At 41.6% G+C, this 12,527-nt stretch overlaps 1 protein-coding gene across 1 annotated transcript in view; it reads right to left on the minus strand.

Moving 5' to 3' along the window:
* GRK3 (G protein-coupled receptor kinase 3) overlaps positions 1-12,527 on the minus strand; it is a 268,042-nt gene that overhangs the window by 167,580 nt on the left and 87,935 nt on the right. The gene's annotated exons all lie outside the window — the stretch shown is intronic.

Raw genomic sequence — 12,527 nt, forward strand, 5'->3', positions numbered from 1 at the left:
GAGGCTTATTTAAACTAATTTTTACTTTTCCTCATTGCCCTGTCGTGGTTTCCCTTAGATGGTTATCCGAGAGTGCGTTCCTGGTTATTGACTTTGGCTTCGTTTTTACTTCCCTGACTTCTGGTATCCTTGATTATTGGCTTTCCCTTATCGCTGTGTCCAATTCTGTGTCCCTGACCTCAGCTAGTATATTGACCATTCTTAGGTACGTTAAGTCCGGCCATTCTAACGTCCGATTAGAGGTTACCCAGTGGCTTACCTAACATGGTTGCAGGGGTCACAGCTGCGACCAGGCACCTCACTGCTGGGGGCCCGCCCGCAGCCATGACCCCGGGCCACCTAGATATGTGTGTATGAGTGCATGTGTGTGTGTGTATGAGTGCATGTGTGTCTACATGTTTGTGTATCTATGTGTGTCTGTATGTATGGGTCTGTGTGTGTATGTGTGTGTGTCTGTATGTATGTGTCTGCAAGTGTATCTGTTTGTCTGCATGTGTGGGGGGGCGGGGACGTATGGGGTGGGAGGTAGATGTATGGGGGGCCCTGGGCAATTTTTGCACCGGAGCCCCGTGGTTTCTAGTTATGCCTGTGACGTTTCCTTTAATCCTAGGTGTGACACATTTCTGCGTGCTGGATCAACTGTAATCCTGATACTATGCAGTAAGTCCCCAGGATGCTATAAGCATTCTAATTTGTTTCACAGCCAAAATGGAGTGACAAGGGGATTAGCAAAACCAGGATTTTATTACACATCCAGCTCATCGTGTAAAATTGTCCACTGCAGCATGCAAAAAGGTCATGATCAAAACACAATGAAAAGATAAAGAAATAAACACCTGATTTTTGTCTGCTATAGGACATATGCAAAAAAGCCAAAAATAAATAAATAATTGATTACATAACTTATTTCTGCAGAAAGAATACAGTGTTTCTTTTGCACTGAAAGATATCATTGTTAAGCTGAAATCTCAAAACAAAACAGTGCATGTACCTTCACAAAATTTGAAGCATAAAAGAATAGTAAGTTGGCAGGTAATGAGTGCGGTCAGGAACCTAAATATGATTAGGTAATCAAAGGATGCAGTGTAACAACTTAAAGGGGAACGGTCAATTCTCTTAACTCACGTCAATGAATAAAAAAAGAAATGTAAAAAATTAAAAATCACCTACAACTTTTGTTAAACTTTATTTCATGAAAAGACAGTGTTTACATTGCTGGCTAGTAACACCTCTCCAGACAGTTACTCAGACGGCCTCTAGAGGTGCTTCCTAGTCCAGTGCCGCACAGTGTGCAGCTCCTCTGTTCAGTGTCTCCCCGTTTTGCATGGAGGCACTGAATGTTCCCTATGAAGATGCACTGACGCAATGCATCGCTATGAGGAGATGCTGATTAGCGCATGCACAATAGCCTGGCACTTGGAATTTTTCAAGACCTGTCATATACAAAACATTTGAGGAGTCACCTTTTTGTTGATTAACAGATAATCAAGACATGCAGTAAATAGATATAAATAGAGGATTAGGATGTGATTATTTGCAGAGGGGAGTGTTTCCATGTAAGTGTTGCTAAATAAACAAATTCTGTCTGGTCTAAGGAGGCCTTATCTGCAAATCTTCAGGTGCAACACAATTTCAAAGCCAATCAGAAATGATATGAGTCCCAAAATTACTGGCAATAGACAGAGTAAGCCATTGCCAACCTTGTCTTTATTTTGCTTATTAGAAAACATGAATTAGAAAATCAGTCGCATATGCAGGGGCTGCACCTACACGAAGGGGTAGACCTTTCCATAAAGACAGCATTTCAACCGCTGCACATACATATAGCTTGCACTATGGCCTCTTCTAGACGTATTGACAGTGTGCCAGGAAAGCCAGACTCTTACTATAAACAGGTGCTGCAGCGTAGACGGCATCAGGTAGTTTTAACATGTATAGTTAACAAGGGCAGCAAGATACTACTGATCATGCCAGCCTTCAACATTAAGGGAAATTATGATTTATTCCTGATTCAAAAACCATCTCATATCTCAACCTGGGGATAGGTTTGATTGATAGTTTTTCATTGAAATCTGTCTGCAAATATATTCCTGAAAATATAAAATATTACAAGGGGCTGCAGGGGAAATAGGCCAAAAGACAAAGTGCAGCCAAATACAAAGCTGCCAAGCAAACAAATATCAGTTCCTATCGCCTGATTACTTTCAGTTTATCTAGTACACAGCCACAACTGTTACTAAACATCGTTATGATAGGCCTTGCCAAGAATTGGAGATAAACTAAAAATAATCCACATGAACTAAAGACAAATAATGTAGATCAACAAGAAATGCCACTGCGGCTTGCCAACAGTGCAAAAGGTGTAATGGCCAACTTTTCCCATGATGCCTTGTATGATTCCTAGTACAATAGATGGGGTTTGAGAGTATGCTGCCCTTGGTCGTATGACTGGGTATGTTTCGAAGTGCATGCATGATTTGCAGAATATGTGCTAGTGGTCCACAGTATGAACCAGCTGATTATATACAAGCCACTAAGAATACTGAAATACAATGTATTACATTAGCAGCATTGACCAAATTTATAAAAAAAAAAAAAAAAAACACATCTAAAGATATGGCAAACACAGAGCTCCAAACCACTTTTTTTTTCCCCCAAGGATCCATTAATTAATGCACACCACACGTGATCCCAATGTAACTTGGTTCTCAGCCACAAACAAAAGTTAAATGTGAGGGTACCTATGCAACAGTTATTTGATATATACACACCACGCAATACCATGACTGTGTCCTGTGCAACATTTTGCATCCTTAAAATAGTTTCTAGCATCTGATACAAGTAACCACTAAGAGACAATATAAATGTGATCTCCTCAGAGATAACGAAACCGTAAAAAGACCCGAAAACAAATAGCTTTAAAATTGTTAGCATGATTTCCACCTACTAAATCAATCATTTTGTGATACAGTATTAGATTTATTTGCATTGCATGTTCATACCTGCTCTATTAGTTTAAGTGAGCAAGTGTGATAGTGCTTTAATGATATAAACTTATCAACCTCGGAACATGCATTGCAATTTATTTAAGAAATCCTATAACATATAGGGCGATGTATTTATGTTTAGCATGATTTAAAGATTTTCACAATTATATCAATATATCCTGGTTATGTTAAAAAGATTGTATTATAAATATAACATTTTCCAATGTATGACCCATTTCTCTTCTAGTTACATTCTCAATGCCAAACTAATTACAGTTTTTCAATGTCAATAAAATAATTCACCCATTCCTGTGGTAAGAGAAAATGTACAATGGCCAAATGGCAAAATAATAGTCCCTCATCTTGATTGTATGCCTAAATGCACAAAATCTTAAAGATGATGTTAGTATAGCCACCCAGGAAACTCTAAACTAGTATAGAGTTGTTGTGTTTTTTTTTTTTTTTTATTTGCAAAGCCAATATTATAATATTCCTAAAATATCATGAGAGAAACAAAAAATAATTCTTAATTACCCAATCATCGGACCAACTTTAGATTATTATTTTTTTTTAACAACCTTTCACATTTTAGTCAAATACATTGGAAAAAAATGACATTAATAAGATTCAACTATCCCTTAAAGCAACACTAAATGCACCCAGACACTTAATCTTTTGAAGTTGTTTGAACGCAGAATCCCTGTTCTTCACCCTGCAATGTAAAACACTGCAGTTTTAGAGAAACGGCAAGGTTTACATTGTAGGGTAAAGATTGCCTCTAGTGGCCGTCTACGAGGCCACTGCTCAGCCACTAGAGGTGCTTACGACGTTCAGCATCTCCACACTCTCCATGGAGACACTGAACGCTCCCCATAGAGATGCATTGAATTAATGAATCTCTTTGAAGAAATGCTGATTGGCTAAGGCAATAAGGCTAAGGTAACCTACAGTAATTCTGAAAATCCAAATAAATTAACCTTTTTTCCCTGTGAGAGACGAGTGGCAGAAATTAAACTCAACACTTTGACTCTATTATTATTATTATTATTATGTTATTATTTATATAGCACCAACAAATTCTGCAGTGCTTTACAGTGGGTGGACGAACAAACATGTAGTTGTAACCAGACAAGTTGGACACACAGGAACAGAGGGGTTGATGGGCTCAATGAGCTTACAACCTAGAGGGAGTGGGGTAAAGTGACACAAAAGTTAAGGATAGTATTAGACTAATGACAGTTGCAAGAGAGGAACCAGTCGGGAGCTATGTACAGTTTAATTGATACGCTTTTATGAATTAGTGGGCTTTTAATGATTTTTTTGAAGGAGTGGAGACTGGGTGAGCATCTAACGGAGGAGGGAAGCTGGTTCCACAGGAACAGTGCAGCCCTCAAGAAGTCTTGAAGGCGAGCATCAGAGGTGGGAGTACGGACAGAAGTTATACGTAAGTCTTCAGAAGAGCGTCAGGGCCTAGACAGGACATACTTGTGTATTAGGGAGGATCTAGCATGCAAACTGTCATTAACAGGTTGCTCTTACCATAGTAACGTAACATAACAGAACTAGTTATTACAAAATGTTTTGTTCCTTTCCATTTCTTTGGGCAGGCTCGGAAAAATTCTTGTTTTACTAGTTTAGCTAAAGTGTTTTTACTTTTTCTGCCTATACGTCAGTCTGTGCGAATACATGAATTGCATTTACACACTCTACTTTCTTTCTCCATAGTGACACTGAGCTCGCAATTACAAAACAAAGACTCATGGTTCTCATTTGACTTCTAGAGTCACAAATTTCAATTCACACTACAAAAATCATGTCCTGCATATAAAACAGTTCAGTGTAAAATAACGTTGTGTTCCTGTTCAGTCATTTTTAAAATTCTGATTTGAACCACAGAAGAATGTAAGCACAAAAATTATGGATTTAAAACAACAATGTGCTACACATGCTGGCTTATTGGAAATGTTTTTAGCAGCCAATGGATTATTGCCACAGTAATCGGACACCCAGCTGCAACTGATATGTACCATCTGTTTTGAAAATAGTTAGCTGTCAAAAACATAAAATATATCTTAATCTTAATACTATTTTTGGTCCAAATCTCCCAGTTGGAGTTGACCTATTGTATTATTAAAATTACATGAGATGGATGGATGTATGGATGGATGGACGGACATGTACTCACTCCATAGAATTAACTTATGGTTGGATGTGTGGTTTTGTAAAACTGCTTGTAAATAATCTGCCTTTATATTAAAACCATGATTAACAGGCCTACCTGCAGCTTGTCACATTACCTAATTAAGCCATGTATGGTTCTCATGGTAGAATATAAACTTGCATAAAGAGCAAGGCTAATGGGGTATCAATTCCAAAATACTGATAGACCACATAGCTGTTAATTATAAACCTGTACTTTTGCCTGGTCACAAAAAAAAAACATGATGATCAAAGTGAAAATCTCACCTAATTATGGGGCGAAGCCTAGCTTCCAGGCAGAACAGACTTGCAGAAACCAAGCTCCTGACCAAAATTGCCATTTGGGTGAAAAAAATCCCCCTCCAAAAAAAAAAAAAAAAAACATCGAGCACGTCCACGATCTGGAGGAAAACAAGCAAAGAGGGGACACACCCGGAGGAACACATTGATACCCGACTCAAGCCTGTCATTAATCGGGAACCCTGAAAACCTGCCGAGGCCTACCTGGGACCGAAACGGGGAGAGGCGGCCGCTCTCCTCGCTAGAGAACAGGCTTACAGACTGCTCTAACCTCCAAACTCCTATCTCCCACCCCCCTTTGGACGGGTGGGGGACATCCCGGTCCACACAGGGCGCCTGGAAGACACGCTACAAAGCTAGAGCCAAGGGGCTGGACCGGGAAAACCTGGTGAGCCACGCGGCAACTCAAGATGGCCGCCGCGACACAATCCCAGTGCAACCCTGCAAGCCAGACAGACCAGAACTGGAAGGAGGCATTTGAGGCTCATTTTAATGCCATTTGCCAGGCCTTCTGGGACCGCATTGCCAAGTGTGAATCCCTGCCTACAAATCCGGAGACGGAACCCACCTGCCAAGTAGCAGCGGACTCCTGTCCATCTTCTGGGCCAGGTGCCCAACTGGAGAAACCTCCAGGCCGCAGTCCAACCACCCGCGGGGAAGACCACAAGTCGGAAACCCCGGGGACCCACGATCCAACCTCACGACGAAGGAGGATCCACGGATAGAGGGCGCTAGCTCCCTTAACAGCCCGGAGCCGTAAGGACAGGGACCCATTCCGCTACACACAGCATCTGCACCACGAGCAGGGCAACCCACGCTCTCGCATACCTGAGAGAGGCACCGCTACAGACAACCGGAAACCAGATTCTCCACGGCGGCATGAACAGGGCATTGGCTGAGGACGGCTAATTATACACTCAACAGCCCATCTCCTGAAGCCCAACACCGGGCTGGACTCTGACAACCCTAATGTGGACACTGTTAATCCAAGTAAAGTATGGCTTACACACGCTCACCCACATTATAGACGGCGAGGATAACCTCCCACCATAGCCTTAGCTTTAATCTTATTGTTTAAGCTGACACCCAAACCAGCTTGCTCTTAATGCCTGAGAATCACTACTTTACTTTACATGACACTAAGCTGCATACAACGTGAATAATCTCATACATTTATTATATAAAAAAAAAAAAAAATTGTGCATGCACCATCATACCCCTCACTGTTATAACGGTCTTAAAAACTAAGTATGAGGATTGCCTTTGGGGTACCCCATACATGTTGTAATTTCATATGCACAGCAAAAAAATAATAAAAATAAAAAAAATCTCACCTAATTATCACTTAAACCAGCAAACTCTGCTGCACTCCTAACACAAGAATACCCTTCAGTAAAGGACAGCAAAACCCTATCTCTGTAGTGCTTCTGGTACATTCCCAGTGAGTAAATGTGCACTGTGGAATCTACTTCCTAGAACGCTGTGTGCTCCCACTTTTTCCTCCCCATGATAACATGTACCGTATATACTAGAGTATAAGCCGACCCGAATATAAGCTGAGGCCCCTAATTTTACCCCCAAAAACTGGGAAAACGTATTGACTCGAGTATAAGACTAGGGTGGGAAATGCAGCAGCTACTGGTAAATTTCTAAATAAAATTAGATCCTAAAAAAATTATATTAATTGAATATTTATTTACAGTGTGTGTATGAGTGCAGTGTGTGTGAGTGCGTGTGTGCGTGTGTGTGTGTGTGTGTGTATGAGTGCAGTGTGTGTGTGTGTATGAGTGCAGTGTGTGTGTGTGTGTATGAGTGCAGTGTGTGTGTGTGTGTGTATGAGTGCAGTGTGTGTGTGTGTGTGTATGAGTGCAGTGTGTGTGTGTGTGTGTATGAGTGCAGTGTGTGTGTGTGTGTGTGTATGAGTGCAGTGTGTGTGTGTGTGTATGAGTGCAGTGTGTGTGTGTGTGTATGAGTGCAGTGTGTGTGTGTGTGTATGAGTGCAGTGTGTGTGTGTGTGTGTATGAGTGCAGTGTGTGTGTGTGTATGAGTGCAGTGTGTGTGTGTGTATGAGTGCAGTGTGTGTGTGTATGAGTGCAGTGTGTGTGTGTATGAGTGCAGTGTGTGTGTGTGTGTGTATGAGTGCAGTGTGTGTGTGTGTATGAGTGCAGTGTGTGTGTGTGTGTATGAGTGCAGTGTGTGTGTGTGTATGAGTGCAGTGTGTGTGTGTGTATGAGTGCAGTGTGTGTGTGTGTATGAGTGCAGTGTGTGTGTGTGTATGAGTGCAGTGTGTGTGTGTGTATGAGTGCAGTGTGTGTGTGTATGAGTGCAGTGTGTGTGTGTGTGTGTATGAGTGCAGTGTGTGTGTGTATGAGTGCAGTGTGTGTGTGTGTATGAGTGCAGTGTGTGTGTGTGTATGAGTGCAGTGTGTGTGTGTGTATGAGTGCAGTGTGTGTGTGTGTGTATGAGTGCAGTGTGTGTGTGTGTGTGTATGAGTGCAGTGTGTGTGTGTGTGTATGAGTGCAGTGTGTGTGTGTGTGTATGAGTGCAGTGTGTGTGTGTGTATGAGTGCAGTGTGTGTGTGTGTATGAGTGCAGTGTGTGTGTGTGTATGAGTGCAGTGTGTGTGTGTGTATGAGTGCAGTGTGTGTGTGTGTGTGTGTGTATGAGTGCAGTGTGTATGAGTGCAGTGTGTGTGTGTATGAGTGCAGTGTGTGTGTGTATGAGTGCAGTGTGTGTGTGTATGAGTGCAGTGTGTGTGTGTATGAGTGCAGTGTGTGTGTGTATGAGTGCAGTGTGTGTGTGTATGAGTGCAGTGTGTGTGTGTATGAGTGCAGTGTGTGTGTGTATGAGTGCAGTGTGTGTATGAGTGCAGTGTGTGTGTGTGTGTGTGTGTATGAGTGCAGTGTGTGTGTATGAGTGCAGTGTGTGTGTATGAGTGCAGTGTGTGTGTGTATGAGTGCAGTGTGTGTGTGTGTATGAGTGCAGTGTGTGTGTGTATGAGTGCAGTGTGTGTGTGTATGAGTGCAGTGTGTGTGTGTATGAGTGCAGTGTGTGTGTGTATGAGTGCAGTGTGTGTGTGTATGAGTGCAGTGTGTGTGTGTATGAGTGCAGTGTGTGTGTGTATGAGTGCAGTGTGTGTGTGTATGAGTGCAGTGTGTGTGTGTATGAGTGCAGTGTGTGTGTGTATGAGTGCAGTGTGTGTGTGTATGAGTGCAGTGTGTGTGTGTATGAGTGCAGTGTGTATGAGTGCAGTGTGTATGAGTGCAGTGTGTATGAGTGCAGTGTGTATGAGTGCAGTGTGTATGAGTGCAGTGTGTATGAGTGCAGTGTGCGCGCGTGTTGCAGAGCCTTGGTGGGGGGTGGGCATTTTTATTATTATATTTTTTTTATTATTTTAATTTTTTTATTATTATTTTTTTTTTATAAATATTATTTTATTTTATTATTATTATTTTTTTTCGTCCCCCCTCCCTGCTTGATACATGGCAGGGAGGGGGGCTCTCACTCCCTGGTGGTCCAGTGGCATTGGCAGTTCAGTGCAGGGAGGCTGGCAGAGAGCGCTTACCTCTCCTGAAGCTCCTGCAGCTCCCTTCTCCTCCGCGCCGGTCCGGTCAGCACCTCTGTCAGCTCCCAGTGTAAGTCTCGCGAGAGCCGCACTATGACCACACGGCTAACGCAAGACTTACACTGGGAGCTGACCGGACCGGCGCGCAGGAGAAGGGAGCTGACAGGAGCTGCAGGAAAGGTAAGCGCTCTCTGCCAGCCCCCACAGCCCTCTGTCTGTATTATGGCAATGTAAATTGCCATAATACAGACATTGACTCGAGTATAAGTCGAGTTGGGGTTTTTCAGCACAAAAAATGTTCTGAAAAACTCGACTTATACTCTAGTATATACGGTAGGTTCATTCATCTTGCACAAAGGATCATAGATTACCAGAAATTCATACTGTTTGAAAGCTATTCATTAAGATGTATATAAAATTAAGATGAAGATTCACCAATTTAGCATAACCACTATAGTATGCTGTAGAGGCTATGGTGCAAGCATTATTGCGTCAGGATTGCCCTGGATCTCCCACTTCCATAGTAAGTAGTCAAACCGTTTGCTAACAGTTTGACTTCTTAGCTTGGACCACTTCGTACCTGGTGCTCTGCGATACAATTGATAGCCAAAGTGCTAAACTCCAGCAAAAAAATGCAAAACAAATATATAAAGGGAGCACCCACAGGACTTCTTCATAAAATGCTGCTGCTTTTAGTGAAACAGAATCTGTGCAAAAACAAATCAAGATACATTTCAGTTCTACAGTGAACTTTTAAAATCTGGCATTAACTGAACATGCTGACAGCAAGCACACCCCTATCACTCTCAGTCAGCCAGCCCTGTACAGTAGGTTATTCATTGTATCACATGCTTGCCTTCAGCTGAGCTCCCCATGTACTGACTTACAGGGATGGTTGGCGTGAAGTTGCGAAATGATGCCTCATTGGCTGGCAGCTAGAGTTTCCAGATGCGGAAGATGGCGTGCAGTGACTGGGAGAGGTCATATCAGAACATTACAAAGCTGATACTGATTATCAGAAATAAGACAAATACCGTCTCTAACCATCATCAGACCCAATACTCAGTCTATCCCTAATATTATATAAATATACACATATATACATATACGTCTCCTGGTTAGAACGGCTTTATTTTTAAAAATACTGTTTAATGTACAAGACAATCGGAATCTTCACACAAGCCAGCATCGCTCAACACAAGCACATTCTCAAAGAGAAAACGGTTGTTTTTTTTCTCCATTTTAGAAGCTGTTCTAGTTATGTCTAAAAGAATATCATCAAAGTGACAGAATCAGCGGAAACGCTTTATGGAAGAACGAAGATCTGACTTACTGCTTTATAAAGCTTTTCAAATCAATTTCTTAGCAATCAGCCTGCAGAAGGCCATTGGTGCAGCATTTTCTGCTCACTCTGAGTTGCCCTTTAAAGTGGATTCACGATTAAACAGAGAGTTTACTTATTCAGTCCAAGATGGATGGATTCTCATGAAGTTATTTCAACATGGCTTTTAGGTTTAAGTCACCCTGGTATCCATTATAGATGCAGGATGTGTGTAATGTAATTGTTTATACTGTGTGTGTGTGTGTATACTGTTAAATGTTTAGTCTGCTCTCCTGTACTGCTGAGGATTGCTACCAACTAGGTGGATTTGGCTATGGAGCCTGTGTAGCTCACTCTGTTGGTAGCAAAAGCAATATGCACTACCTGAATATTAAGGCTAGTTAATTTGCATATTGAAAATTCTGCAGACAGGAGAGATATTTTGTGCAGGTTATGGTCTTCCCCCATCCCTTTGTAAATAGGTTACTATGCCATTATAATTTCCTGTATATTTTGTGACATGTTTTCATATTTTAATTGTATTATGTTTGTCACAGCAATGTCTATGTAATGATCATATGGGCTGGTCCCAAGTAAAATAACATTTGAATGTTAGTTCCTTTTGGAACTTGTGCCCTGTGTGGATTTTTAGGGATCCCACTGACAGAGTATTTGCACCTGTTTGATGGCTGAAGGATCCCTCTTAGCCCTGAGCATCCCTCTGAAAGCCGCAATTGCTTTTTTTTTAAAGGCAATAACTATAACCACTGTAAGCAAAACTGCAGCGGGATAGGCAGAGGGGATGATACCTGCCTGGAAGGAGGGCTGCTGCCTGGTCAGGTGGTAGAGCTCCAGAAGGACAACCAGTCAAGCTGAAGTGTTTCAGGGTCCCTGCAAGCAAATAGGCTGGAGGTACTCTGTCGGAGTATGGGAGCTCAATCACATTGGATAATCATTCTCCTAAGGCAGATAATTCATTAATCTTGGTATTCTCGTTTCCTCAAGACAAGAGCCTGCCATTTTGGATTAGCAGCTTGCTGCACTCTCTTTGATCTATCGGCTCTACAAAAGCCAATAAGAGCTATAAAAAAAAAAGTGTCATGACCCTAAAAACCCAGGATCAGATGGAGTTGTGAATAACTGTTAATCAAATGTTGTCTGGATTAATGGTATATCTTCCTCATATTGACAAGAACTCCTTTCTGGATGTTAAATTAAACGACTGTACACCTAAATGAATCGTGTTAATCATTTGAGATCAATTTGAAAAAAAAAATGCATCCAATCAATCATGTATTTTTGTAAATAAAAAAAGTCTGAAAGATCCTAAAGCAAAAAACATATCAACAAAAATTCATAATGTACGATAGGCTTCATCCTAATAAATATCCAATGACTTTAATAAGAACAAATATAATCTCCTATGGACAGAGGCAACTGTACAAAATAAAACCTGGAATTTGAGCTACAGGTCTGTTAAATCACAATTTACCTCTATCATAATAAGTGAAACAACACTTATTGTAGATCACTTTGTTCAGGAGAAATGGGCTTTTATTTCACATCAAATATTTATATATAAAACAGAATATACAAAAATAAAATCTAAAAATGATGAGAACTACATTTTGTTATTTTCTATGTTCTGCATGGCGTATTTACTGTGAATGTCTAATACTGTTGGCTTTTATTGCAATAAAATACACCGATTTGTGTTCAGTGAGGACTTACAAATAAAAAGTTTCCCCATATCCAGGTTTTATGGGGCTTTGGAAAATTACAGGATCTACCGTATATACTCGAGTATAAGACGAGTTTTTCAGCACATTTTTTGTGCTGAAAAACACTCAGTCGTCTTATACTCGAGTCAGTTGTCTGTATTATGGCAATTTTCATTGCCATAATACAGACAAGGACCGGGGGCTGTCAGGAAGCTGTAACTTACCTTCACCGCAGCTCCTGTCAGCTCCCTTCTCTCTCCTCCGTCCGTGCAGCTCCCAGGTCAGCTTCCTCTGCAACTCTCGCGAGAGCCGCGGGGTCAGAGCATTGCCACGGGTTACCGTGGCAACGCTCCACGGGGCCGCGAGAGTTGCAGAGGAAGCTGACCTGGGAGCTGCACGGACGGAGGAGAGAGAAAGGAGCTGACAGGAGCTGCG

The sequence above is a fragment of the Pelobates fuscus genome, chromosome 5 (genome assembly GCF_036172605.1).
Source record: "Pelobates fuscus isolate aPelFus1 chromosome 5, aPelFus1.pri, whole genome shotgun sequence".
Taxonomy (NCBI): Eukaryota; Metazoa; Chordata; class Amphibia; order Anura; family Pelobatidae; genus Pelobates; species Pelobates fuscus.